The sequence below is a fragment of the Monodelphis domestica genome, chromosome 5 (genome assembly GCF_027887165.1).
Source record: "Monodelphis domestica isolate mMonDom1 chromosome 5, mMonDom1.pri, whole genome shotgun sequence".
NCBI lineage: Eukaryota > Metazoa > Chordata > Mammalia > Didelphimorphia > Didelphidae > Monodelphis > Monodelphis domestica.
Genome location: NC_077231.1, coordinates 37,263,165 through 37,289,669, shown reverse-complemented (window position 1 = coordinate 37,289,669; position 26,505 = coordinate 37,263,165). Strand labels below are relative to the sequence as shown.

The window sequence follows — 26,505 nt, the reverse complement described above, 5'->3', positions numbered from 1 at the left end:
GAGGAGAGGCTGGGCAGGCTTAAACTTTTCCTGAAGAGACTTGATGAAGTATTGATTGCTATAAATCCCCAACTGGGGAGTTCCAGCTGGAAATAAAGGCCATAGGAGAGTCCAACCAAGTCGGCTAGCTGGGCTGTGGACTTCTAGAGAAGGGATAGTGTAGTCAGGGCTGGCTTCTGCCCTAGTCAAACAATTACATGTATACCTGGCACCTGATAGGTCTTAACAATCCAGAGGGGTGGAGGATAGGTGTAACCCCACTATCAGAACTACATATGCCAACTTGGTATCTATCTAAAAATAGAGAAAATTAATTTCTTGGACTGGTAGTCCAGAGAATGAAGACAGCCTCACTTAGCATTTAAAGAATAGTATCTGTGGGGCCCAAAAAGAAGAATGAAGGGGGTAAATGGTTTGGTAGGGGAGTATCCAGGGTAGCCAGGAACCTCTTCTCCTCCGGTCTATTTCCACAATTTCTTTCCAGCTACTTTATCTCCCCTCCACCCTCTACCTCCAAGCCTAGCTACTGGTTACTCCCATATACTAGATTTCCCCCCAAGTTCTTCTACCACAAAAAACTAGCCAAGTCTAAACTCATGGGATAAGTGTTAACAGTGTTGCTCACTAGAGGGCAGTGTTTAAATAGTAAAAAGGAACCCCAGGATTTAGATGAAGAAAAACCATAGAATGCTCATTCCACCCTACCCACCACCAAGCTTAGGAGAGGAATAAAAGGCCTTAAACTCAAGAAGCTAGCTCAGCCCACACACAGTATAAAACCCAAAGGGAAAGTGGAGAAGAGGAGAGCAAAAAAAGAGAAAATTATAACTTATTTATACAGTGCTTTATGGTTCACAACAACCCTGTAAAGTTGGTAAGGCAAGTTTTGTTATTCCCCTTTTATATATGGGGCAGACAGGCTCAAGGTGGTTACTTTATCTGTCATACAGCTAGAAATCAGAGTCAGGACTCACAAACTTCTGATAAAAAGGGTATGGTGACCCAGAAAAAAGGGCAGGACATAATTGTGGGCTTGTGGATGTAAAGAACAGAAAGAGGGGCAAGTTATGGGGGTTCAAAGTATTAATACATCCAGAGAAAGCTCATTTTTATATATCCAAAGACAAAGTTCATAGATCAAAGTGAAAAGATATGTACCCTTTTCTCAGACACAGAGATCACACAAATAATATTTATTCATTTATTTATTTATTTTTGCAAATAGAAATTAGACAGTTGCACAGCTTGCTTCACTGCAGAGGCTCCCAGCTTTTCTCAACCTGACTAGACTCAGACCCTTCAAAGGATCCCCAAAGAAACTACCTCTGGTCCTTGCCTTGAAGATGTGTCTTAAATGACCTATGAACTGAAATCCAGGAGCAAGAGAAGGGACAAATCCCACTAGCTCCAATATAAGTCCTTTAACAGAAGTTAAGAGATCAGAAATTAGTACCCAGTTGTCTTCCTGGCCCCTTTGTAAACACTAGTACCAAGGTAGTCAGGGAGGATTCCAGGAAAATACAGGGAAAAAGGCATCTGAAGGACTTTGTGGCACCAACACCTGCAGAGTCCTGGGCACTTTTTCTAGAACATCTTGGCCCATCACCCCTTAGGAACATTTGTTGGGATCAAGGAAGTTGGCAACCACTGCTTCTTGGATCACGTGTGATAGCAGGCAAGAATTCTTCGGCTGGGCATTCTTCCATATTTTTTGTAGCGATGCTCTAAGTCACCTGAAAGGGTAGGGATATGGGGGATGAAGTGATTTAGGCCAATATTCTGACACCTTCCACCAAAAAGATCTTTTATAGTTAAAGAGATATACCCTATCATGCCCCCTAGGGCAATGCCAATACTACTCCCACATGTCTAGCCAGAAATCTTAACTCTGGTTCTTTTGAGTTGATGATTCTAAGAAGAGAGTTCCCTGGACCTCCACCAGCTTCTTCCCTTCAATTAGCTGAACTCCCCTGGAAGCAGATTTGTGACACAGAATCATAAGTGACATTTTATCACCTTCCCCGATATTTCCTGCAAGGCCTGCTAAGCTGCTAAGTCTCCCCTGATTTAGATCTCCAGACACAAACCCTAAATTGGAGTAGGGGAGAGGGAAGGAAGGAAGGAAGGAAAAACACACACACACACACACACACAAATGGCTGAATGTGTAAAGCTAGCTCAGATATGAAGTTATAGCCTTTCAGAGTTGAAAGGGAAACTAAAGGAGCTTAAGAAGGAAACATAGTAAAACTACAGTAGTGGGGGACCTCAATCTTCCCCTATCAGAACTAGATAAATCTAACCAAAAAATAAATAAGAAATAAGGGAAGTGAATGAAATTTCAGAGTTAAAAGGGATGTTGGAAATCATGTAATGACATCAACCAGGACAAGAAAACTGAGGCACAGAATGGTTCATCTATTTGCCCAGTCATACAACTAGTAAGTGATTCAAACTCAGATGTTCAGATTCCAAATTCACTATGCTGACATTTAGTTCACTCCATGTGGATATGAAAACTGAGCCTCAAAGATTAGAATTACATGCCTTTTACATTACATACATATTTACATTACATTACATACATATTCACATAGTTCATCAGTGTCACAGCCAGAATGATAGCACATCCAGCTCTCAGCCTGGCATTCCTGCCACCCTACAAAGTTGATAGAGTTCATTTACCACATCATGGAGAAAGATCTGCCTTGTTCCCCAATGCCCCAGCACCCCAAGCATCCTACAAGAGAAAAGCTATCACTTTTCCAGACCTCAAGCACTTGTTTCCTTTCAAATAGCTTAAGTCTATCTAAGCTACCTCTTTCCTCCTTCAGGGATGATTTGAACCCTCTAGCTAGCACTTCTACCCACCAGAACAGTCCATAATACAATTCACTTTCTGGCCTCCTAACAAAACTACTGTTCCTTAGAGAAACTTGCCTTTCCCATGCCAATAATGAAGCATTTTGGCTCCATCTTTCATGGATAACTCATTGGGTTTTCATAATTTTCATAAATTCATAAAGTTTGTGATGAGACTCTGGATGACTTGGAAGGGTCAGAGGCAAAAAGTTGCTGCAGAATCAGCCCTCAGATCAGTCCATGGCCCTTTTATTCTTCTCTCTTTCCTTCTAGTCACCATAGCAGAAAGATGAGAGAGTAGACCAGTACATAGCAATGAACCTCAATAATGAACCTCAATATTCATTCTGACAGGAAACACACAGACCATTTCCCCTACCTACAAATGAGGGGGACCATTTGGTCCACTCAGTTCTGGTAAACCCAAATTCTGGGGACCTCTCCACAGAAGCCACTTCAAACTAACAAGGCTTTTAGTTTCTCAAGGAACAGATGCAAGAGAGATTAAGATCTGGGAGTTTAGCACTTTTAATCAAAAACTCTTTATTAAGTAACTACACTGTTTTAAGCTCTGGTAGTATAAAGGTAAAAATGAAATAATCCCAGCCCTTAAGGATTTTGCATTTTATCAGGAGAGAGCAGAGGGAGACAAAATATATACAAACATAATTATGCATGGAACAAATACAAAGAATTTTTAGGGTTGTCACTTTATTTGTTCATTCTTCTCAGATGAGCAGACAAGAGAAACTGCAGCCATCACCTCCCCAGGAACAGAGCTGTGACACTCAGTACCCGCCTCTCCAAATGGTACCTGCCCTACTGTGTCCACTAAGTGTAAATGAATCTCACCCTTGCCAGCAATCAGGGACTAGAGATGTAAGCTGGGGAGACAAGTGGGTGGCTAAGGACTCTGCTACACACAGAACAGTACCTTGGGTCTTGAAGCAAATACTTTAAAAGAATGGTGACATGGTCTGGGAGGAAGGAAGGAAGGAAGGAAGGAGCCTCTAAATAGTAGAAAAAAATTGGGAGAGAGGACAAGAACTGTTAGCCACAGAGTCTGGAGACCCAATTCATCTGCCCCTTTCACCGTTGTAAAACCAAGTATCTTATTTCCACTTCCAACTTAGTGGATAAAAAAAGGCAGGGGATTAAAGTTTAAGGGTCCATCCAGATCAGCCCACTGCCACAAGAGGGTCTGGATAAGTCAGAGGGATCCAGAAGAATTTACACAACATCTACTGATGCTGTAAGCAGCCTTGCCCTTGAAAACCACCCCAATTCCCTGCTTTCCACTGTGGGGCTGTAGCCTTCAGAGAACTCGACTTCCACAAATTGGTAAGTCAAGGATAGTTTTCCCTGAAAAAAGCAGTGGTCTTGTTGCCCAAGATAGTCCTTTCTCCTATATCCCGACTAAGCTCCAATACTAAGGGTCCAGCTTGAATCAAAATCCTTTAGGATGGGGATGGGAAACTGGCTTTGATTCCCAAAGTCTTCCAGAAAGAGAGCTAGCAGCATCTTCAGCGCAAGATACATTCAATCCTGCTGAATGAAGTTAACAGCCTAAGCAAAGTTGGATCCAGTGGACCAGACCCCCGACCCCCATGTTCTCCCCAGGGCTTTCGGGGCAGCACCTTTAGCGTACCACGCTCGCTGGGATGCTTGTCTTCCACGCAGGACTGTCCTGCGCAGCTAAATCCCCAGCGTACGTCCCACTCTCCGATGAGTCACCATCCTGTTATGTTATTAAGCCCTGAGTGTCCACGCTCACTGCACCATTAGCCCTTGGGGGTCACCAAACCCCTCCCCCCCTCCCGCCTGGACCCGGACCTCAACCGCACGGGGCTCCCAGGAGCAGCCAGACGTCTCCCACAAGGGGCGCGGCAAAAACTCACCTGCCGAGCGGGATCCCGTAGTGGAGAAGCAGCGGGGCTCCAGCCAGGTCCGAAAGAACGGGGAAACTGGAGTTCGGGATTGAACTGCTGGAGGGCCCACCCTGGCACCTGGCCGCAGGGCTCAGGGAGCCAGGAAGAAGTCAAAACAAGCGCCGCGCCCAAAGCCAGGGCCAGCCACGTGACCACAACACAGCGAGTGTAAGCAAGGAACCGCGAGAGCGCCCAGGTCGCCTCCCTTAGGCTCCGCCCCCATGCCCGCTGTCTATTGGCCTACCAAGGGGCAGGGGCAGGGCCGCGCAAGAGGGGCGAAGAACTGTGCTTGCGCATTCCGGAGCCACTTCATTCATAAAGTACTAGAAAATGGAAATGCTTGGGGTTTGGGGGGCTAGTGGTGTGATTTAGACTGCTCTGGGAGATGTTTGCAAAACCTTCCTTCTTGAAAAGACCCGAATGAGTTGTTCGCTCAGTGATTTAAAAAGAGACGCGGAAGACCACTGCTCTGATCCATGGGGTCAGAGTCCCTTCGCTTTAGCCCAGGCTCCCTTCTCTAAAGTCTGGTACTGGGCCGTTCTCCCCACTCCCTGCTAGAACTTAGAACATGTGTTAGTAGCTTCCCTTATTGGGGTATACTGAAGAATTGTTTTATGAAATAGTTCTTCGAGAATGGCTATGTAATTAAAAGGCTGACCCACTTAAGGTCCTTCCAGAGCCATAGGAGTTAATTTGATATTACTTGGACTTTAGTTGTAGTGGCAAATCTAGAACTTGAAAGCCTAATCGATGGAGCTGCCATCAGATACTCGTACTTCAGGCTTTGGAATGGCACAAATGAGTTCTTTAGATTCCCATCTGGAATAAGAGTAGCCATGTTGAATAACTGAACCAAGATGGAGTCTGAGAGAGTTGGGGAATGAAAAGAACTTGGAGACAGAAGACTTGGGTTCAAGTTAGCAATTCCTTCATGGAAAGAAATGACACTTGAAATCAGAGGACCTGGATTTGATTCCAAACTCTGGGCCCTGTTTGACTTATGGGAAGTCATTTCACTTCTCCAGACTTTCTCTTTTTTAGACCAAATTATCACTGAGCCTTTTAGCCAATTTTATGATTCTAGAATGGCAGTATTTTCCAACTATGGTCCTTGAAAAAATTTTTACTTGTCTGAAACACTTTTACTATTTTAGCAGAAGTTAAATTGGCCTGTCTCATGAAACGTTCTTAGAGTTGCCATTTCTGATTCTGGTCAACCTTGAAAGAACTTTGGGGCCTGCTTCTAACATGGTGTGACTCAGGACTAAAGGGTTTATACTTTGGAATGATTAAAAAAAAAAACCAGAGGCTGAAGATCTGAAGAGTCAATGAGCAATGACTCAGCTGGCCCTTCCTTTCCAGCTTCAAATAGTGTCAGGAATGTTTGGAACCACTTTCCAAGAAGATGATAAAGGGGGCAGCCTGCTGTGTCTTCCAACCCAGTTTCTATGAGACTATGACATCTAAAGCACATGCCTTGCCTAGGAAAACCTGAGCCTGGATTTGGGCTACCTCTTTTATGTTGGTTCTGAGTGAAGGACTATCTATCCTGAGATGGACTTGTTCAGACTTGGAGGTGACCTCAGAGGTCCTAGGATCCTTTTAGTTAAAGCTGAATAGTAGAATGGGAAGAATCACCCCATCATACAATTAATTTAGTATGACTACTAACAAGAGAATTGGACCAAGCCTGGCTGTTTTACCAGCACACATACAGCAGGGGTTGTTTGGACAGTGCAGAGATAAGGTGAAATACAAAATGCCTAAATAATAGTTCTGCAATAGATGGGATTTAAGTATCAACCTACCAGAAGATTGTATAACAGTAGTCATAAGTTAAGCTTTTGAATCCTGTTCTATTAGTTTATGCTGTGTGTAAGTCTTTTATGTATAGGCATAAAAGAACTGTATAATATCTGAGCCATATTATGCATTGAGTACCTTTTTATAGGAAATCATAGATATACATGAGCTATAACCTAAACTAATGAGTCAATTCTTCTCCAGGGAGGCAGGGTCAGGATTTAAGGAGCCAGTCCCCAAGGACCGAACCTAGTCACTCAGGATTTTCCAGCCCAAACTATGTAAAATGTTTATTCAACTCTAATATCTAAATTGGGGGCAGTAGGTGATACAGTGGATTGAGTACAAGGCCTGGAGTCAGGAAGCTTCTTCTTCTTGGGTTCAAATCTTGTCTCGGACACTTACTAGGTGTGTGACCTTGGACAAATCACTTAACCCTATTTGCCTCATTTATAAAATGAGCTGCAGAAGGAAATGGCAAAACTTTGCCAAGAAAACCCCAAATGGGTCTTGATGAATTGGACACCACTGAAATGAGATGAACAGCGATAGCAATATTGAAATTTTATGCCATACTTTCTTCAGGTCCCCCTAAGGGCAACTAATGAATGGATAGGATACATGATGGTGGGAATAATAGACTGCAGAATGTTACTAATGAAGGATAGCCCAAGAAAAGCAAAATTATAAACTATTAGGAAAGAAATGTATAACTGGAAAAGGAGGTGGACTGGTCAGATATCCAGAGAGAAAAGTAACCCGTAAACATCCCATCTATTCCTTTAGTATCTGTAGAATGTCAGGAGAGCCTGAGTATGAGAGTAAATCCCCTGTAAAGGATCTTTGGCAGGTCATGAACAGAATAAAGTGCAGGTGGTTTGTGACCTTCATCTCAAAATCAAAAGAAAAGACTAGAACTGGACTCCATCACCACTATCATTCCATGTACCTCCACTGGACGCACAAAGCTTTGAATCCCAAGATGGAATCTTAAGTTGGGAAGAGAATCATACAAAAGAGGTAGATAAAATGTAACACCAGTTTCCAAATACTCTCTCAAGGAGACTACAGACACTGTTACTGTAACTTTTAGAGGTAACAGGATTTTAAATAGTTACAGTTGGAGGCCTGTTCTGTGATGATTCTGAGAAACAGTTTAACTGTTATTTTGGTTAAACTATGGTTACTGACGATAGACTAGCGGAAAAGAACTAAAAGAACTTCTTTCATGAGAGAGTTGGGTTTAACTCTTATCTTTCAGAAGAACATGAAAAGAATGAGGAAAAAAAAAACTTTAATTGCTACTCTGAATGGTGGGACTATGTTTTCAGAATTGAAGAGTCAGCAGTTGCAGAAATCATTATAAATGATTTTGAGGGGGCAGCTAGTTGCCTTAGTGAACTGAGAGCCATGCCTAGAGCCTAGAGGTCCTAGGTTCAAATCTAGCCTCAGATACTTCCCAGCTGTGTGACCTTTATAGACAAGTCACTTAACCCTCATTGCCATTCTAAAGAATAGATAGTACTGATTCTAAGACAGAAGGTAATATGCATATACATGACTGACTGTGAAATGTCTTAGAGTGGATCATAAATAGTTATTTAAGTCTTTTTTATTGTTTGTTACAATGTTAAGAAATAGTATAGCCAGTAATCTTGATGTTTATTTAAAGCTGAGCAAATAAACTAATATGGATACAGAAAGAGGGTTTCTCCAATTTTTAAAACTGAGATGGGGGGGGCGGGGTTCAGAGTTAATTATTCAATTAATAAGAAAAGATAGCTCCTGAAAACTTACTTATATATCCCCTTTTAAGGAGCTGGTTAGTAGTCTTAGTAGAGGCCTTAATGAAAAAGGAAGCCTTGGGCACTTGGTGCTTTGCTCCCTATCCACTGAACTTCTTAACTGCTCATTCTATATATCCTTTTGCTAAAGCTAGATGGAGGCAGGGAGGTGCACAGTCAATTTATAGTGGGGAGAGCACACAAGAATGGGAGTTTGAGTTCATAGCATTAAGTACTTCAGTTCTTCAGAGGCACACCTAGAACCCTGAAGGAGTGATACAGAAAGTCTCCCTCTGGAGATTCAACTTGCACGTGTAATTTGGGGGGAATAAGTGTGTATGTGGTTCAGGAGAATAAGAAAAGAATTTGGTTACTTCCCCCTCCCCAATCCATTGAAATGTGCCTTTTCTTTCTCCTACCTTCCAAGGCCCACTGAGGAAGATAAACAAAACCCCTATTACAAAGGAATTTGGCTTCAGACACTTCCTAGCTGTGTGACCCAGAGCAAGTCATTTAACTCCGATCACCTGGCCCTTGCCATTCTTTTGACTTAGAATAGATACTTAGTAGTGATTCTAAAACAGAAGGTAAAGGTTTTAACATTATTTTTTTAATGATATATGTGGAAAACATGTAGTAAGAATAGAGGTTTAAAAGCAAAACCTCTAAAACATTCCACTAATCCCAGGGCTCCCCCTTCCCTGTACCTAGATCCCTGAGGAGAATGGGCTCAAACTTAATGTAGCTGCCATAAAACACTTTCCCTACCCAGTTCACTTCTGAATGTGGCATTCCCTGACAGGCAGAGTTGCTCTCTTACTTGGCAGACAGGGTCTTGACTGCCACGTCAACTCACTACTGGGTTTGATCCTGAAGTTCACTACAATGCTCACAAAGCTTAGTTGCTGGCAAAGTCTCCTGGGTCTTCTGACCTTTCAAGATCTCAGGCAGTCTGTCAATCAACAAGCATTTACTAGGCAATCAGTTGCACTGGGGAGACCAAGAGAAGTAAAAACAATCTTTGCATTAAGGGAGCTCACATTCTAATGGGGGAGATCACATTCAGACAGCTATGTCCATGAAAGATTTAAGCAGAGTGAATGGAAGAGAATCTCAGAAGGTGCTAATAGTGGGGAAATGAGGAAGTGGGGACTAAGAAGCCTTTGCAGAAGGTGGGATTTGAGATGATTCTGGAAGGAAGCCCAAGAGACCATTCCAGGCATGGGAAGTAGTCAGTGGAAATACATGAAGTAAGGACCAGCTTAGATAGTTCAGTGAATAAAGATGGGAGGTCCTGGGTTCAAATCTGACCTCAGAAATGTACTAGCTGTGTGACTCTGGGCAAGTTACTTAACCCCAGTTGCCTAGTCCTTACCACTCTTCTTTTTTGGAACTGATATTTAGTATCAATTCTAAGGTAGAAGGTAAGAGTTTTTAAAAGAGAGACAGAAAGAAAGAAAGAAAGAAAGAAAGAAAGAAAGAAAGAAAGAAAGAAAGAAAGAAAGAAAGAAAGAAAGAAAGAAAGAAAGAAAGAAAGAAAGAAAGAAAGAAAGAAAGAAAGAAAGAAAGAAAGAAAGAAAGAAAGAAAGAAAGAAAGAAAGAAAGAAAGAAAGAAAAAGGAAGGAAAGGAAGGAAGGAAAGGAAGGAAGAGAAAGAAGAAAAGAATATGAAGCAGTAGCTTGGAGTGATGGTGACTGCCTGTTATTAGGGAGAGAGTCAGAGCCAGACTGAGAGATAGAGTCAGAAAGACATAAAGCAGCTTGAGAGAGTCTAGTTTCTTAAGATACAATAATATTCTATTATATTCTTATGCCATAATTTTTCAGCCATTTTCCAATTGTTGGTGCCTAATTTGTCTCTAGTTTTTTGATGTAACAAAAAGTGTTACTATGAATACTTCAATTTAAAACCCTTACCTTCTTTCTGCCTTAGAATTGATACTAAATATTGGTTCCAAGGCAGAATAGTAGTAAGGGCTAGGCAATGGGGGTTAAGTGATTTGCCCAGGGTCACGCAGCTAGGAGTGTCTGAGTCCAGATTTGAACTTAGGTCTTTTTGACTCCAGGCCTGGAGTTCTATCCACTGTGCCATTAATCTGCCCCATGTATGGGTTTTAAAAAGCACAAAAAAGAGTCATCTTGATAACCCAAATCTGAAGGCAAAGATCAAGATTCTCTGTAAGGAAAATCTTTTCTATTCCCTAGTTGACAAATGGTCAAAGGATACAAATGAGCAATTTTCAGGTGAAGAAATCAAAACCATCAATAATCATACAAAAAAAAATGTTCTAAGTCACTCTTGATTAGAGAAATGCAAATTAAAACAATGCTGAAGTACCACTTCACACCTATCAGATTAGCCAATATGGCAGTAAAGGAAAGTAATGAATGCTGGAGGGGATGTGGCAAATTTGGGACCCTAATGCATTGCTAGTGGAGTTGTGAATTGATCCAACCGTTCCAGAGGGAAATTTGGAAATATACCCAAAGGGCTATAAAACTGCATACCATATCAAAGGATCCAATAATATCACCACCAGATCTATATCCTGGAGAGATCAAAGAAAAGGGGAAAGGACCTACTTATACAAAAATATTTATAGCTCCTCTTTGTGGTAGCAAAGAATTAGAAACTGAGGGGATATGCATCAATTGGGGAATGACTGAACCAATTATAGTACATGTTGATGATGGAATACTATTGTGAAATGATGAGCAGGATGATTTCAAAAACAGCTGGAAAGACTTACATGAACTGATGCAGAGCCAAATAAGCAGAACCAGGAGAACATTGTCCACAGTAACAGCCATCTTAAATGATGATTATTTTTTAAAACTTGGCTACTCTTAGCAATGCAATGACCTGGGACAATCCTGAAAGACTTATGATGGAGAATGCTATCCACTTCCAGAGAAAGAACTATTGGAGTTGTCTTGCACATTTGTGTATTTGTGGTTTTATTTGGAGTGGAGGAGGTTGGTTATGTATGACTTTGCTCTTACAACAACAAGGAAAATGGAAGTGTTTTGCATGACAATAAAAATGTTTTAATCTTTTGCAAGGTGGAATATAGACAAATACTCCTATTTGTGAAGAGAAAAGACCAAAGGAATAGAGGTCATATAATCTGATAAAAATCATCACTGACACAATATAAGCACAGAAGCTAACTTGTCATCTGTTATACCTATATAGCACATAGACTTGAGAATGATGAATGTATATGAAGGAGGAATACAGAGTGGGCATGAAGGGAATGTATGTGCAATAGGAAACAGAGATGGTGGGGTCAGGGTTGGCAGTTATCTCAAACCCCCAAACGACATGACATGGGATAAAAACAAGGAGCACAGACTTAACCTGAATAGTGCCAAAAGAGCACACAGGAAATACTAATGTGGACTGGAGGTTGCGACGCTTGACATACATTAAGTCGTAGGACTTCCTTGTATCTACACTCTTTATGAAGTACTCATACAAGTACCAAAATTTGACTATCATACTGGCTCCCTATATCCCTGAGAATGAAAAAAGTCAGACTAGGGAATGATGCTTCCCTATCAAAATAGAATTCTAGTTCCTTTCCTTCTTATAGTATGGCAACTTCCTGTAATCTTGGCTGCAAATAGGTAAGTGAAATATTACTGCATTCTGTCCTACAGACTTGTGGGATAGAAATTACTTTAAATTGGACCTGTACAAGGGCCTATTATGAATTTATTCTTGCTTACTCAACATTTTATATACATAGATTTTGGTATTTTTATTCTGATTTTGAATTTTTTCTTCCCTTTCTCCCAAATATTTAACTTTATTCCATATTTTTTCCCTTTATATATTTTTGTTTTTTTTTGATTGTTTTTGAATTCTTTTAATAACTGACTCATACACCCCCATAACTCAACAATGCATCCTGAACTGAACTGGATGGTTGTTTTTTTTTTAACACCCACTTCAGGGGGGATTGTATTTTAATAAAAATCCAAGATTTTGAAAAAATTTTTTTGTTTGAGAAAGATCTTCAAGGAAGAAGCTTGCTAACTCCTAAATCCAGAGAATGAACTGTTGCAGAAAGATGCCAGAAAACCTACATTAAATCAAGATCAAGAATGAACCTTGGGGTGTGATTGATTGAACTGAAGGTTGTTTGAATTTATTTTGAATGTACACTCTTCTGCCAAATGGTGACTGCCCCCTAATTGGCTTTTGTCAATACGCCCAGCAAAACATTGGTTTTGTTGTCTCTCTTTCTCTCCTATTTCCCCTTATCTCTAACTATTTTAATTTCATAGCTGGTATGTTTACAAGACCCATCAGAGTGACTAGTCTTCCTCAGGCCTCAGGGGGAATTGTGAATTTCAAAACTACTCCACCCTATTCAGACCATTCTTTAGAAGATCAGACTTAGCTATTTCCTGATCAATAACAATAGAGATACTTGGAATAACAAAATCAGGTCTTGGAAACTACATTCTCCACCCTACTCAGTGTAACAAGATTAGGAAGGGCTGCAGCAAACTCAAGATTTAATTATTTTAGAATATGGCCTTCAACAGACATGTGCAAAAAAGGACAGACCTCTGGGCGGTCCTAAGTCAAGCTTGAGCCAGCATTGGCACATGTGAGATGCAGGAAGTGAGGTAAAGAACAGCCTCTGGAGTTCTTGGGACTTCCTGGGAGGAGGGCTAGAGGGCAGTTCGAGGCTGGTGCTTGTTGTTGGAGGAGCCCTTCAGACTGCTTTCCTTCAGATTGGTCATGTGAGTGATAAGGACTGATCCCTTTCCCTGCCTTGGCTATCCAAGGCCTTAACATCCACTTTGGCTCAGCCTGAGCCAGAGTGGTTCTGAGTTAAACTTCTTTCCTTCTCTCCCTTTTCCTTCTCTCTCTCTCTCCCTCTAATACTTTCTTCCTCCTGTTGTAATTAAAACACCATAAAAATTTGGCAGCTGACTTGAGTGTTTCATTTAGGAATTACATAAGTGAATTCCTTGGCGACCTTAAATTAATATATCGGTCTTTTAAAGTGATTTCAATATCACACATCATCATCAGTTACTTATGGATCTATCCCATATGGACTTATTGGACATTGTACAGAAATTACGGTGAAAATTGAGAATGTGGCATAGACTGGATAAGTGGATTCCAATGAGTTTTGTATGGTAAGAGTTAAAATTGGTTTTGGTCAAATTAAGAGTCATAAAAGGTTGTGGTCACCATTTATAATAATTAAAAATCAAACTATTAGTATGTTAGTAGCTTAAGTAGATTTATTACAATAAAGTAGAGATAATAAAGAGAGGGAAATGTAGGAAGAAAGTAAAAAATATTGTCTAGCTAAATACCCAAAGTCCAGATCCAAGTACCTCCAGACCCTGAATGCAAATCCAAATGCGAATCTCACCAGCCCACAGTGTCTCCAGACAAGTGTATCACCAAACCAAAAGACCAACACCAAAGAGGCTGAGCTGCAAAAGAACCTCCATCGCAGAATCCCTCTTTCAGCAAAAGCCACCAACAATGAATGAATTCCCATACAGAATGAATTCCAATGCAGAATGAGTGCTCAGTTCTTTGGTCTCGCCTTTAAAAGCCCTCTTTCCATGTCACTTCCTGTCTCTGGTTTCTACTTCCTTTCACTGTGGGCTGATCTATCTCTGTGCATCTCAGGAACCAATCATAGTTTCTTAATTTGCCTGGCACTGTCCAGGGGGCAGGGCCTGTAGGATCCACTTCCTATCTTTTAAGGGTGAGAACTTCCTTTCTCTAAGGGTGTGAGCTTTCTTGTAAAAGTATCTTCAAGTGTCTGACTAAGTGTGAAAGGAGGGGCACTCCAAGCTCTTGATTGATTACGTTAAAATAAACAAAGGGAGTTTTAAATTTCCTTTCACAGCATAGAGTGGGCACAGAGATTCTCTGCTTACTTTTGATTGACCACATACTTCCAATTGACTCAGCTTTGAGGGAGCTTTGAGCTTTGAAGTGTTCGGCTACTGAGCAAGAATTGATGACACAGCAGATATTGAAAAAGCAGGGAATATACTCTCAGTGTTCTCTTCCCTTCCAGATTCAGATTATATCGAGATGATTTCAAGCCCCTTCCCATGAGAGGTGAAAAAGAGATGCCTTTTTCTGTCCCCCTTCCCAGCCACCATCTAACCATAAGCACATGGCAAATAAAGTCCATTTTTTGCCATGGCAATCTTGACCCTGGGTTTGGTATGCCTCTTTTTGTATTATTTTTTTGTATGTTTTGTAAGATTCTTTGGTGAGTATCACTCTTGTGTTGCATGTGTTGCATATGCTTTCCAAGAGAGCATAAGTCACAGAATTCTGTTTTAATTTATTCTGTGAGTGTTATGGTCCCTTTTTGCCCCTTCTTTTACTTTTTGTATATAGGAAATCAATACCTATCCCAGTCCAGATTCATATTAAACATGGGATGTCTTTTTTTCTCTGTCCTGTTGGGGAGACTCTAGACATGAGCTATAGCCTAAATTTTAAACACTTTGTTCCTAGGGGACTGGAAAGAGGAATTAAAGGGGAAGAATTGGATATTAGAAGCCAGGCTCTCCCAAGAAAAAAACCTAGCTCAAATCATTTGCCTGGACCGAGAGCATAAGGGTCCCCTAGGTCTCTAGGGAGGTGATCTCTTGGGCCTAGATTCAGCTCTTTAATGTTCAACTATGAAAGGACCTCTCAGCAGAAGGACTAAAAAGAGCACCTATCTTTGGGATACTTTAAAGGAACCTTGAGATATCCTAATAAAGTTGTTGGTGTCAACAGAAAGATGGGCTCCAATTTGTCCAGTTCTATCTATTGTTGCTGGAAGGCCAATGTTAATCAAGATAAATTCCAGTGTATTTCAAGAATTAGCAGGAGAGAGGTTCTGGGAATAAGAGAGTCAGGTCTGGTGATAGGCTGTCCTGAATTCAAATCTGACCCTGGGTAAGTCACTCAACCCCCATTGCCTAACCCTAACTGCTCTTCTGCCTTGGAACCAAAATATAGTATTGATTCTAAGACAGAAGGTAAGGGTTTAAGAAAAAAAGGTAGCATGACAGTGTAAGTAAAAATCTGGGTCCTACTATCTGTACACTTAGACTTTTTATGCAGTCTTCATAGAACTAGTAGTGACATCATGAGGTCACTAACATTTTCAACTCAAAAGTAAATTTGGAGAAATTTAACTTTTGTGACTCTTCAATGCAAAAAGAATAGAAGAATCAGTCAAGACAGAGACTCATAAGGAGGCCAGTCATTCTCCTGGAATGATTTAAGGCAGTGATGGTGAACCTTTTAGAGATGGCATGCCTGGTCCCCTACCCATACCCAGACCATGTGCCATGCCCCATGCCTTACCACATGCTGGGTACTCCTCCTTACCCCACACAGGAGAAGGAGGAAGCACTCCCATTGGGCTGCTGGGTGGTAAAGTAAGAAATGTTCTCATCCAGTGTAGAGAGGGGAAGGGAAGTGGCCAGAGCACTGTGCTCCCCTCCAGCTCTGCCAACTGTGAGCCGCCCATCACAGCTCCACTTGAGTCCCTCTACCCTTCTAGTAAGGACCTGGGGGGAATGGTAGAGAGGGGGGCCAAGGGCCCACAGAGGGTACTCTGTGTGCCATCTTTGGCACCCATGCCATACATTCACCATTACTTATTATGGATATGAACCAGCAATTTTCAAAGGAAAAAAATCCAAATGATCAAATACCATATGAAAAAAAGTTCTAAAGCACTAATAATAAGAAAAATTAAAAGAGTTCTAAGGTTCTATCTCACACCCCCCCCTTTTTTTTTTTGCTAAAGGTGACAAAATATGGAAAATGACAGTTGTTGGAGGCTGTGTAGGGAGAGAGACAGACTATATTGATGGAACAATTAATTGATACCACCATTTCCCCTTTTTTCTTTCTTTTTTAACCCTTGCTTTCTATCTTAGTATTAGTTCTAAGACAGAAGAGCAGCAAGGAGTTAGACAATTGAGGTTAAGTGACTTTTCTAAGGTCACACAGCTAGGAAGCATCTGAAACCAGATTTGAACCCAGGTCTTCCTGACTCTAGATCTGGTTCTCTATCCACTGTGCCATCTAGCTGATTTAATCCAACCATTCTTGAAAAATAATTTGCAACCATATCCAAAAAGTTATCTAACTACATACCTTTTGACTCATCAATACCACTACCAGATATATCTTCCTCCCCATCCCATCCCTTAAAGAGACCTAATTCAGAAAGAAAGACCTCACATGTACAAAATATTCATAGTAGCACATTCTGTTGAGGCAAATAACTAGAGACAGATGGTATGGGTATGCTTTGGGAAGTGGCTGACTGAGTTATGAGGGTAATGAGATGTTATTGTGCTGGGAGCCATCAAGCCACAATGTCTTGACAAAGTCACTCGTGGTAACCAAGAGGTCACAGAGTGACTCTTTGGCAGAATGGAATTGCCCTCTCAGCCCCCTCTGCCCAACTTCTCTCATTAACATCCCCTACTAAGGGAATTGGCATGATTGTTGCCCTCTCCCTAGTCCCAAAAAAAGTAATATAAGAGCAAAACACTTGCACACTATTATTCCCCCAAAATATCACCAAAAGATTAGACTCACAAAATCAAATCCAAAAGACTATTATGGGTTAACTTTTGCTTAGGTACATAATTCCCAACTAAAGTTGTACCCACAAGCTAAGTCCAGAATATCTCCTACTCCTCCTTTACAGAAACTCATTTTCCTAAAGTCAGTACATAAATCATTCATAAGGAAAGACTTGTACAGGTACACCAAGCTTCATCATGCCTCAGTGACTTGATTCTTCCCCTTGAGAAACTCCCTAGTAAACCCTGAAGAATGATTAGCCCATTATTAAATCTGAATTGTGTTCTCAGTACTTCTCTGATCTCTCAACCTCACTGCTATGTTTGTTGAATTGTTTCTAGAATTTCTGATTGATTCTCTATTTTTATTAAAGGTAGTAAGTGATTTTCCTTGATTGCCTGCAAGCTCAAAGCTCCTCACAGGTTAATGAGAAAATTAAACCACCTGTGACAAAATCATTTATCTTGTGTAGAACCTTTGTGTTTCCTATCAAATCAATAGTTACCATACAAATGTATAGAATGATCTCAGAATGTTAATCAAACAATTTGTTAAAAATTAATGTATCACTTATCCAATTATTTTTACTCAAACATGTATGCTGAAAATTATATCTGTGTGCCAAGAAAATGAGTATAAGAATAAACACCAAGCCTGGGCATGGCAGAGCAGCCACCAGATGCAAAGCTTGCCCTTGAATGATACATATGCACAGGTGTCTTCCATTTTTTTAAATTTTTGCCTGCCTGTTCCACTTGCTGAGAACCCCTGGAGCCACAAGTGGGGCTGGATCCCAGCCCGTGGCATTATTACACCATGACATTATAAATTCAGAGAAACCTAGGAAGATATAAGAATTGATGCAAAGTGAAAGGAGGAGAATCAGAACCATTTGTACAATAACTATAACATTAAGAAGAAAAACAACTTTGAAATGCTTAAGGACTCTGATCAACTACTTCTACATATGAAATATGTTTCTTACCAATTTTCAGAGAGATAGGGGTACTCTAAGGGCAGATTTGAGCTTTACATTTTTGAACATGATTAATGCTTGGATTAATTTTGTTTGACTATGCTTATTTGTAAGAAGTTTTTGAGTTTGTTTGTTTGTTTGTTTTTTAGTTTAGGGGAGCAGAATTTGGAAGGAAGAAGACTAGCAACATGAATGCCAGAAAAAGAAAGGAGAAAAAAGAGAGTCATTGTCAAATTAAACTCTCTCTCTCTCTCTCTCTCTCTCTCTCTCTCTCTCTCTCTCTCTCTCTCTGTAACAAGGAGACAAAATTAGAACAGCTTTGAAAAGTAACACATTAAATTTATCCTATTCCTTTTTAAAATGTAAGCTGTATAAAATGGAGACTTGTGATTTCTGGTATAACCCTCTTTTTTCTGTTCTGTGTAAATGAAAATGACCATAGAGACAGAACACAAATGTTCTCATTTACATGAGTGTGATATGAGATGTGTGATAAGTTCAAGAAGCAATTCATAGCCTATAGTTAACCAACTCCCACATTTTAGAGAATGACCTAAGAAGATCCATTTATCTAGAATGGAAACTCTCAGAAACCACCTTAAAGAACTACTACTTGGAGTTCATCATCACAGAGTCTAACTGTGTTGGCAGAAGAGGTTTTCTAGCAGCTTGAATGTATCACTTCTGGTGGTGGTATAGAAAAGAAATAGAGAGATATGAATGTTATAAATTATCCAACTCTGAACTCAAGAGGACCAGCGGTCAATGCCAAGAATTCAAGATGCCCCAGATTGTTTGGTAAGTGGCTGCTGGTTTTCAATATTGGATTTATGCAGTGGTTACTCTCAGATTTCTATGTCAGAGAAAGAACAGCAGACAGCTTTCATCTGAGGAGCTTGTGAAGAAAATGTTTATATGTGGTAAAGAAAAGCCTTTTGATTGACTGCTCAGTATGCATACATGTAGCTGATTCAATTTCTTTTTTTCTCCTGGAATTATAAACTTCAGGGTGGAGAAATAGAAGTAGTAAGTTGCCCACTGTCCCCACCTTGGCCAAATAAAGCCATAAGTGCATAGCATGACTGGTTTGGGGTTTTTTGGGGGGGGGGGTTCTCTTGGGTTTCACTCTTTCTTGTTCTTATGTGAATAAGTGTTGGTGATGGAATGGCCTCATCTATGACTTTGTGAGTTTCAAAACATTGAAAGAGACACCAGATGTCCAAGCACAGGCATGTACAATGTCATAGGAATAGAACATGGAATGCTGTTTCCGGAAATAATAGGAAGTTATTCAGTTTGGCTGAAGTGTCTTAGACAGAGGTGTTAAACCTGTGAGCCACAGGGTCATGCAACCCTCTCATATGTAACTTGAACCAGAATAAAATGTAATGGGAAAGAGGGCAAATAGGTGGCTCAGTAGATTGAGAGCTAGACCTAGTGATGGGAGGTCCTGGGTTCAAATCTAGCCTCAGATATTTCCTAGCTGTGTGACTCTGGGCAAGTCACTTAATCCCTATTGTCCAGCCCTTACCTCTCTTCTGCCTAGGAACACTATTACACAGTATTACACATAATATTGATTCTAAGACAGAAGGTAAGGATTCTTATAAGTAAATAAATAAATAATTAGAAAATATTTAACAAAATAAATCCAGAAAATAATACATTTTAAAATTAAGTCAATATGTGGCCCACCTGGATTATTTATAGATTGGTGGCTTCTATTTCTATTTGAGTTTGACACAACTATCTTAGACTATGTGAGAAGTGATTTTGATTAGTTAGGGAAGAGAGATTGGTGCAGAAGTATGAGGAGCTTTGACTGCCAAACCAAAGAGCTTGTACTTTATCCTTAGAGGCCTTAGGAGATCCACTGATATGCTCTGAGCAAATTCAGAACTCTCTTTTTTTTTTTAAATATCAATTTAGCAGCTATATGATGGAGGGCTTGTAGAAGAGAATAGATACAGACACTAATTTAGAGGCTCTCTTTCCCTCCCTTCCTCCATCCCTCCCTCCCTCTCTCTCTCTGCCTCTCTCCTTCTCTGTCTCTCTCAACCTTTACCTTTTGCTTTGAATCAACACTGTTGTTTCCAAAGCAGAATTGTGGTGAGGGATAGGCAATTGGGATTAAGTGACTTGCCCACAGTCATACAGTTAGTAGGTGTCTGAGTTCAGATTTGAACCTAGAACCTCTCATCTCCAGGTCTGGCTCTATATCCACTGAGTCACCTGTTTGCCCTCTTTCCCACATCTGCCCCTGGAGGCCATCTCAATAGTCCAGTAGAGAAGTGATGATGTGTTGGACTAGAGTGCTTATGGTGAAAGCAAAGAGAAGACAGATTCAGAGATATTGAGATTATAGAATCTGATTGGATATGGGGGTTGTGGCAAGTGAAAATGAAGAGCTGAGGGTGATTCCTAGGCCTTGGATGATACTACCCTCAACAGAGGCCTAAGGAGGCAGAAGGAGGGCTGGATTTAGGATCTGTTGAGCTTGGGAAGCCAAAAGGACATTTAGTTTGAGTTGCCCCCCAGGCATTTGGGCTCATCAGCCTGGTAAAGTGCCTGGAGCTCTCACTATTAAAGTTATTCTGAATATATTGTGCTAAGAAGATGCCTATCCAAATCAACATGTTACTTGAGAAGGGAAAACCCTTTTCAAAATGAAGACTTCCAGAACTGATAGGATGTAGGATTTAAGGAAGGATCTATAGGGGCTGGAATTCCGATCTAGAAGGAAGGGAAAGTCAGGAGCCCAGAGAATTTCCCAGGGAAAGCCCAAGGTACCTGAAGTGCCATTTGGGGTGAGGATAAAGGTAGAACCTGGATAAAATTAAAATGAAAGGATGACAGCAAAGTCATCTTATTTATCCAGCCTTGACATTCCTGTACCTGTACTCCTGCTTGTCCTAGCTCTGGACCATGGGGGATAATAGAGCCAAAAAACAAACAAACAAACAGATATAAAGACTGGTAAAGGGATTTCTGATCAGTCTAGCACATCAGAGAACATTTCCCCTTCCCCTTCCCCAGAGATTTTAGGGTATGCGAGTTTAGAACAATCAAGAAGTCACACAATAGGGGGAAGTTTGAGAGTCAGGCCTAGAGATGAGATCCTGGGTTCAAATCTAACCTCAGATACTTTCTAGCTGTGTGACCCTGGGCAAGTAAGTCACTTAGCCCCAAGAGCCTAGGTCTTTCTACTCTTCCAACTCAGAACTAATATACAGCATTGATTCTAAGATGGAAGGTAAGGATTTAAAATAAGTAAGACACATAGTAGATTAGAGCTTTGTGATCTATGTACTATGTTCTCTTTCTTCCGATGACCTAGGAGTCAGACGCCTGCAAAAATGGTCAAGGTTGATGCATCCAGAGGACTGGGCAGTCTTCAAGAAAGGTGTAGGGAGAACAGCTCCTTAAGGAAAAATTTTTACCCTGAAACAAAGGATGGAGGTGGGAATTATGAAGAGAGAAGGCCCTGAGCTGCTGAAACTTTCAGCAGTTTATTTTTATTGTATGTCATTCCATTTATAGTATGGCATTCTAAGGCAAGGGACAAATATCCTTTCTCTTATTCCTTTCCATGAACTGGAAGTGTTTTTGACAGGAAATGCTCTCCAGCTATACCTGAAAGTTTGGGATGGTAAAATGGAAGGAGGTTTAGGAGATGGTTAGAGGTAAATATTTTTTTATTTGAATGATTTCCTTTTACTTTATAATATGTACCATTAACTATGTAATCATAGTGGGCTAAGTCTCTGAATCTGAGCCTATGTAGGGTTATGAACTGAGAGGGAAGCCAAGACCAGTGGAGGCTCATGATATATATTATAATATCCATTCTACATATAGAATGGATATTATAATATGATATTCTGAGGGACGTTCCATTTCATCTCTCTGATTAATTCTGGGGTCATCCAGTAGAGGTTGAATCAGACTTCATGGTACCATCACTGAAGCCATGACCTTGGTACTGAAAGGGTGGGGACAGAGGGAGGGGGAGATGTGTCTGTATCTGTGGACTGAGTGCCACTGGTTGGGTAGCTCAGATATCTTATTCTCTTTCTGCATAACTAATACATTGAAATAAGTTTAATGAAAGCCATCCTCCAGACACTCTGGAAATTCTCCCTTTGTTCAGAATTCTTCAGGGATTCCCAATTGCCTAGGGAATAAACCTCAAATCAGTCTCCAGTCACCTGCTTTCCAAACTTAATTCTCACTGTTCACTTTCATGCCCATTCTGTTCCAAATGGACCCCACTCTTCCCTGAATGTATCTTGAACTTTCAAGCTCTACTGCATCCACTCATGCTATCCACAATATCTGGAAAACACTCCCTCCTCACTTCTACCAGTTGACATCCTTTCATTGAAGACTCAGCTTAGATTTTATCTCCAGTGACAAGTCTTCCCTGATTCTCCCAAGTGAAAATGGCTTCTCTCCTCTTGAATTGTCTAGAATGTTTTTTCTTTCTACTCCTATTACACTGTAGATGGTGAAGAGGATGATATTTTTTCTTTATTTGTTTTTATTTAGTCAATTTAGAACATTATTCCTTAGTTACAAAAATCATATTCTTTCCCTCCCTCCCCTTCCCCCGCCTTTCCAATAGCCAATGCGCAATTCCACTGGATATTACACGTGTTCTTGATCAGAACCTATTTCCATGTTGTTGATGTTTGCACTAGGATGTTCACCCAGAGTCTATATCCCCAATCATATCCCCCTCAACCCATGTGATCAAGCAGTTGTTTTTCTTTGGTATTTCTACTCCTGCAGTTTTCCCTCTGAATGTGGATAGTGTTCTTTCTCATAGGATCCCTCTAAGTTGTTCAGGATCACTGCATTGCCACTAACAAAGAAGTCCATTACATTCAATTGTGCCACAGTGTATCAGTCTCTGTGTACAATGTCCTCCTGGTTCTGCTCCTCTCACTCTGCATCACTTCCTGGAGGTTGTTCCGGTCTCCATGGAATTCCTCCACTTTATTATTCCTTTTAGCACAATAGTATTCCATCACCAACATATACTACAATTTGTTTAGTCACTCCTCAATTGAAGGGCATCCCCTCATTTTCCAATTTTTTTGCCATCACAAAGAGTGCAGCTATGAATATTCTTGTACATGCCTTTTTCCTTATTATCTCTTTGGAGATACAAACCCAGCAGTGCTATGAATGTATCAAAGGGCAGACAGTCTTTTAGTGCCCTTTGGGAATACTTCCAAATTGCCCTCCAGAATGGTTGGATCAATTTACAACTCCACCAGCAGTGCATTAATGTCCCAACTTTGCCACATCCCCTCCAGCATTCATTACTTTAAGAGGATGATATTGATAAGATTTTAGCTTTTTGGTTCAAAAAGTTAAGTCCTGCAAAGCTGGCTCTTCCCTTGGAACTTGCAGGCAGTGGGGTTAGCAAGGCAGAGTTCTGTGGAATGCTGAGAGGGTTTTTTTTTGAGTCAATTGCCTTTCCAGAGGGCTCTGACCCACTGGAGCTTGGCGAAGGAGGAGATTTTTTTCTCTGGAGCTCTTGGCATTTTCTGTGCCAGTTTGAGAATACCAATCTCAACATTTAGTGACTGTGTGACTGTGGCTGTGAGATATTACCAACTGAGAAAGAAGCAAAGAAGATCTTTCTTTCCTGGTCTTTGTGATCCTCACCATGTGAAGACAGACTCTTGGCCCAATTTGGTCAGAAGCCATTTTTAGCCTCACCAAGGCCCACCTTGGAGGCAATATACAAGTTAATTGATAAGGATAATAGAAGTAGGTGAGATCAGATAGTTGGGAATTTTAAGACAGAATAAGGAAAAATAGGAAGGTTTTGAGTTTACTCAAGGCATGAAGCAAGACCTTGAGGACTAGAGGAGAGTGGGAAAAGCTTAGTACCCCTGGCAGAATTAGGGAACCCCTATTTTGAAACCCTTATTACCATCCTTTCTTTCTTTTAAAGCCTTAACATAATAAATAAGGTTTATTTTTGTAATCAGCCTCCAAGGAGTTTTTTTGTTTGTTTGTTTTTTAACCAGGGTGAACCTGTTATATAACCCTGTTCAGTTCAAACAAAGTCAGATTGCTTGAGTAACAGTTTAAAAAGTAAGGGAAGTTGAATAGTTGGATACAGTTTATCATTCACCTTGTCAGTTCCCTTACAGTTTATCCTTTTACTATTACAGTTTGGCGAGCCAGCTAGGAGCAAAAACCTAGAAACCTTGTTTTTGGAGTCTAACTGCCATTCACTCAGAGGCATTTAGAACCTCCATTAGAGAATTCAAAGACCAGTTTTTCCCTGCAGTACCAGTGAACAGACCTCTAGGTGGCTCCAAAAGCTAGCCTGCTTGCATCTTCCACAGAAACCTTATAGGAAAACAATGGGATTGCTGTGTTTTGATATGGCTTTTTTGCCTCAATTATTTTTTTACTACAATACCCTTATATATCCAGGAGGTCCTCCTGTCTTTCGGCTTTCTAATGCTTATACTGTCTATGACTATACTGGAAGCAATCTCCTACATTCCACTGGGGATATTAATGATACTATTAATGGGCATGGTGTTGAAAGTTCTAAGAGCTATCTTTGCATACGGGAAAGTAGTTCTCAGGAAGAAGATATAGAACAATGAGTTTAAAATGAGAGTAGCTTTTCTGGAAAACAAATTTCATAGAATGGAGACACACTATGAACAGTGGGCTAAGATACATGGTTACTAAATTAGAAAAAGAATCTGAAGCACTACAAAACAACCCAACATATATGTTCCCATTAAGAGAGATCCCAGGTCCTAGGTTCAAATCTGGCCTCAGACACTTCCCAGCTGTGTGACCCTAGGAAAGTCACTTGACTCCCATTACCTAACCTTTACCACTCTTTTGCCTTGGAGCCAATACACAGTATTGACTCCAAGATAGAAGGTAAGAGTTTAAAAAAACAAGAGAGAGATCCCAGTAATCATTGCAGACAATAAAATCCTTAATGTCAAATGCCACAAGAAGTTCACACAAGCAGATTTCGATTCTTTCAAAGCAAATACACCTACATTTGATGACAAACCTATGGCTATTGTAAAATAGTTCAAAAAGATTATTAAACTCTATGATACCATATATCCTGACTTTGAAATTCTTATGGAGGAGTTATTGACACAGAGGGAGAAGAAGAAAATGATTGATGACACTAACAAAAATCCTAGATTACCCAACTGACCCTCCAAAGATCCTGGGTGGCAGAACAACTCTATGTCGGGTTATAGTAACCTAATTACAGCTAGGGAGGCAATTGTGCAAACTATGAAAGGCAATTCTAAGTAGCCAGGGACATGGTCTAATTTTGAGAAACTGAGGCAGGAAGTGGCTGAGACCCCATCCATTTTCCTGGATAGGGTAATTGACAATGCAGAAAAATGGGTTGGACTGTACATGTGTAGGGATACGGTTGTTAATCACATTCATAGGCAATTTGTGAATAACTTACACCTTGCAGTCAGGAATTGTTTTAGGAATAACTGCCCAAATTAGGATGTGATAGAGCTTGATGAAATATATCGTGTTGCTTCCTATATTTACCAGGATGAAAAAGATAGGAAATCTGATGATTAAAATGACATAATTGACAAACTGACCAAAGAAATTAGAGATCTAAAGCAAATGTTAAAACCAAATGAAGTGCAGGACAAAACTGTGGCAGCATTAAGAGCTTATAGGCCACCCAGAAATAGTTACAACCTTAGACCATACAGGCAAACCCCCAGATGTTATCTGTGTGACAAACCTGGACACCTAATGAGGGAATGTCAATTTGGGAATCAATTTTTTGACCAAAACTTCAGGAGAAACCAAGGCAATCATTATGATCAGTTCAATGGATTCAGGCAAAAAGGTTATAGGAATTATAGATTTAACAAATTACCCCCAATCAAATCCTGGATGCTACCATAGTGCACAACAAGCCCCAGACTTAGCAACAATGCAGAATTACATCAAATCAGGTGCTTATCCCAAATATTCCCAAGTGACTGGTGAGAACCCCCAAAAGGGAGAAATGTAAAAGGGTGCATGCAGCTAGCTGCATTATGAAGGTGTGCAGAGGACAGTGCAGTGAATGATCTAGGAAATGGGAACAATGAAATAGGATATACTGAAAATGGCAGAGAGATTTTAAAAACCTGGCAAACAAATGTAACAGAAGTAAATAGTGAGTTGAGGACAGGAACAAGAGCTGAGTTTTCCTGATCCAACAGTATTAGCTACATTGAACAACTTGACGTCCCTCCTTCAATAGAGGAAGTCCAAAAAATCATTAAACAAATGAGTGCAGGCAAGGCACCCAGTAAAGACAGGATCCCAACCGAGGTGTACAAGGCCTTAAATGGAAAGGCGCTCCAGGCATTCCACATAGTTCTGACCAGCATATGGGAAGAGGAAGACATGCCCCCAGAACTCAGAGATGCCTCCATCGTAGCCCTATACAAGAACAAAGGCTCATGAGCAGCCTGTGACAACTACAGAGGCATCTCACTACTCTCCACTGCCAGAAAGA

The 26,505-nt window shown here is 40.6% G+C and overlaps 1 long non-coding RNA gene across 1 annotated transcript; it reads right to left on the bottom strand.

The window, feature by feature from the left end:
* Nucleotides 1-1,192: 1,192 nt before the first annotated feature.
* On the bottom strand, nt 1,193-5,060 carry LOC130454478 (uncharacterized). The gene is made up of 2 exons (XR_008912072.1): nt 4,761-5,060; nt 1,193-1,733 (listed from the first exon to the last, which is right to left on the bottom strand). It is a non-coding gene; the product is annotated as an uncharacterized LOC130454478 (long non-coding RNA).
* Nucleotides 5,061-26,505: the final 21,445 nt, after the last annotated feature.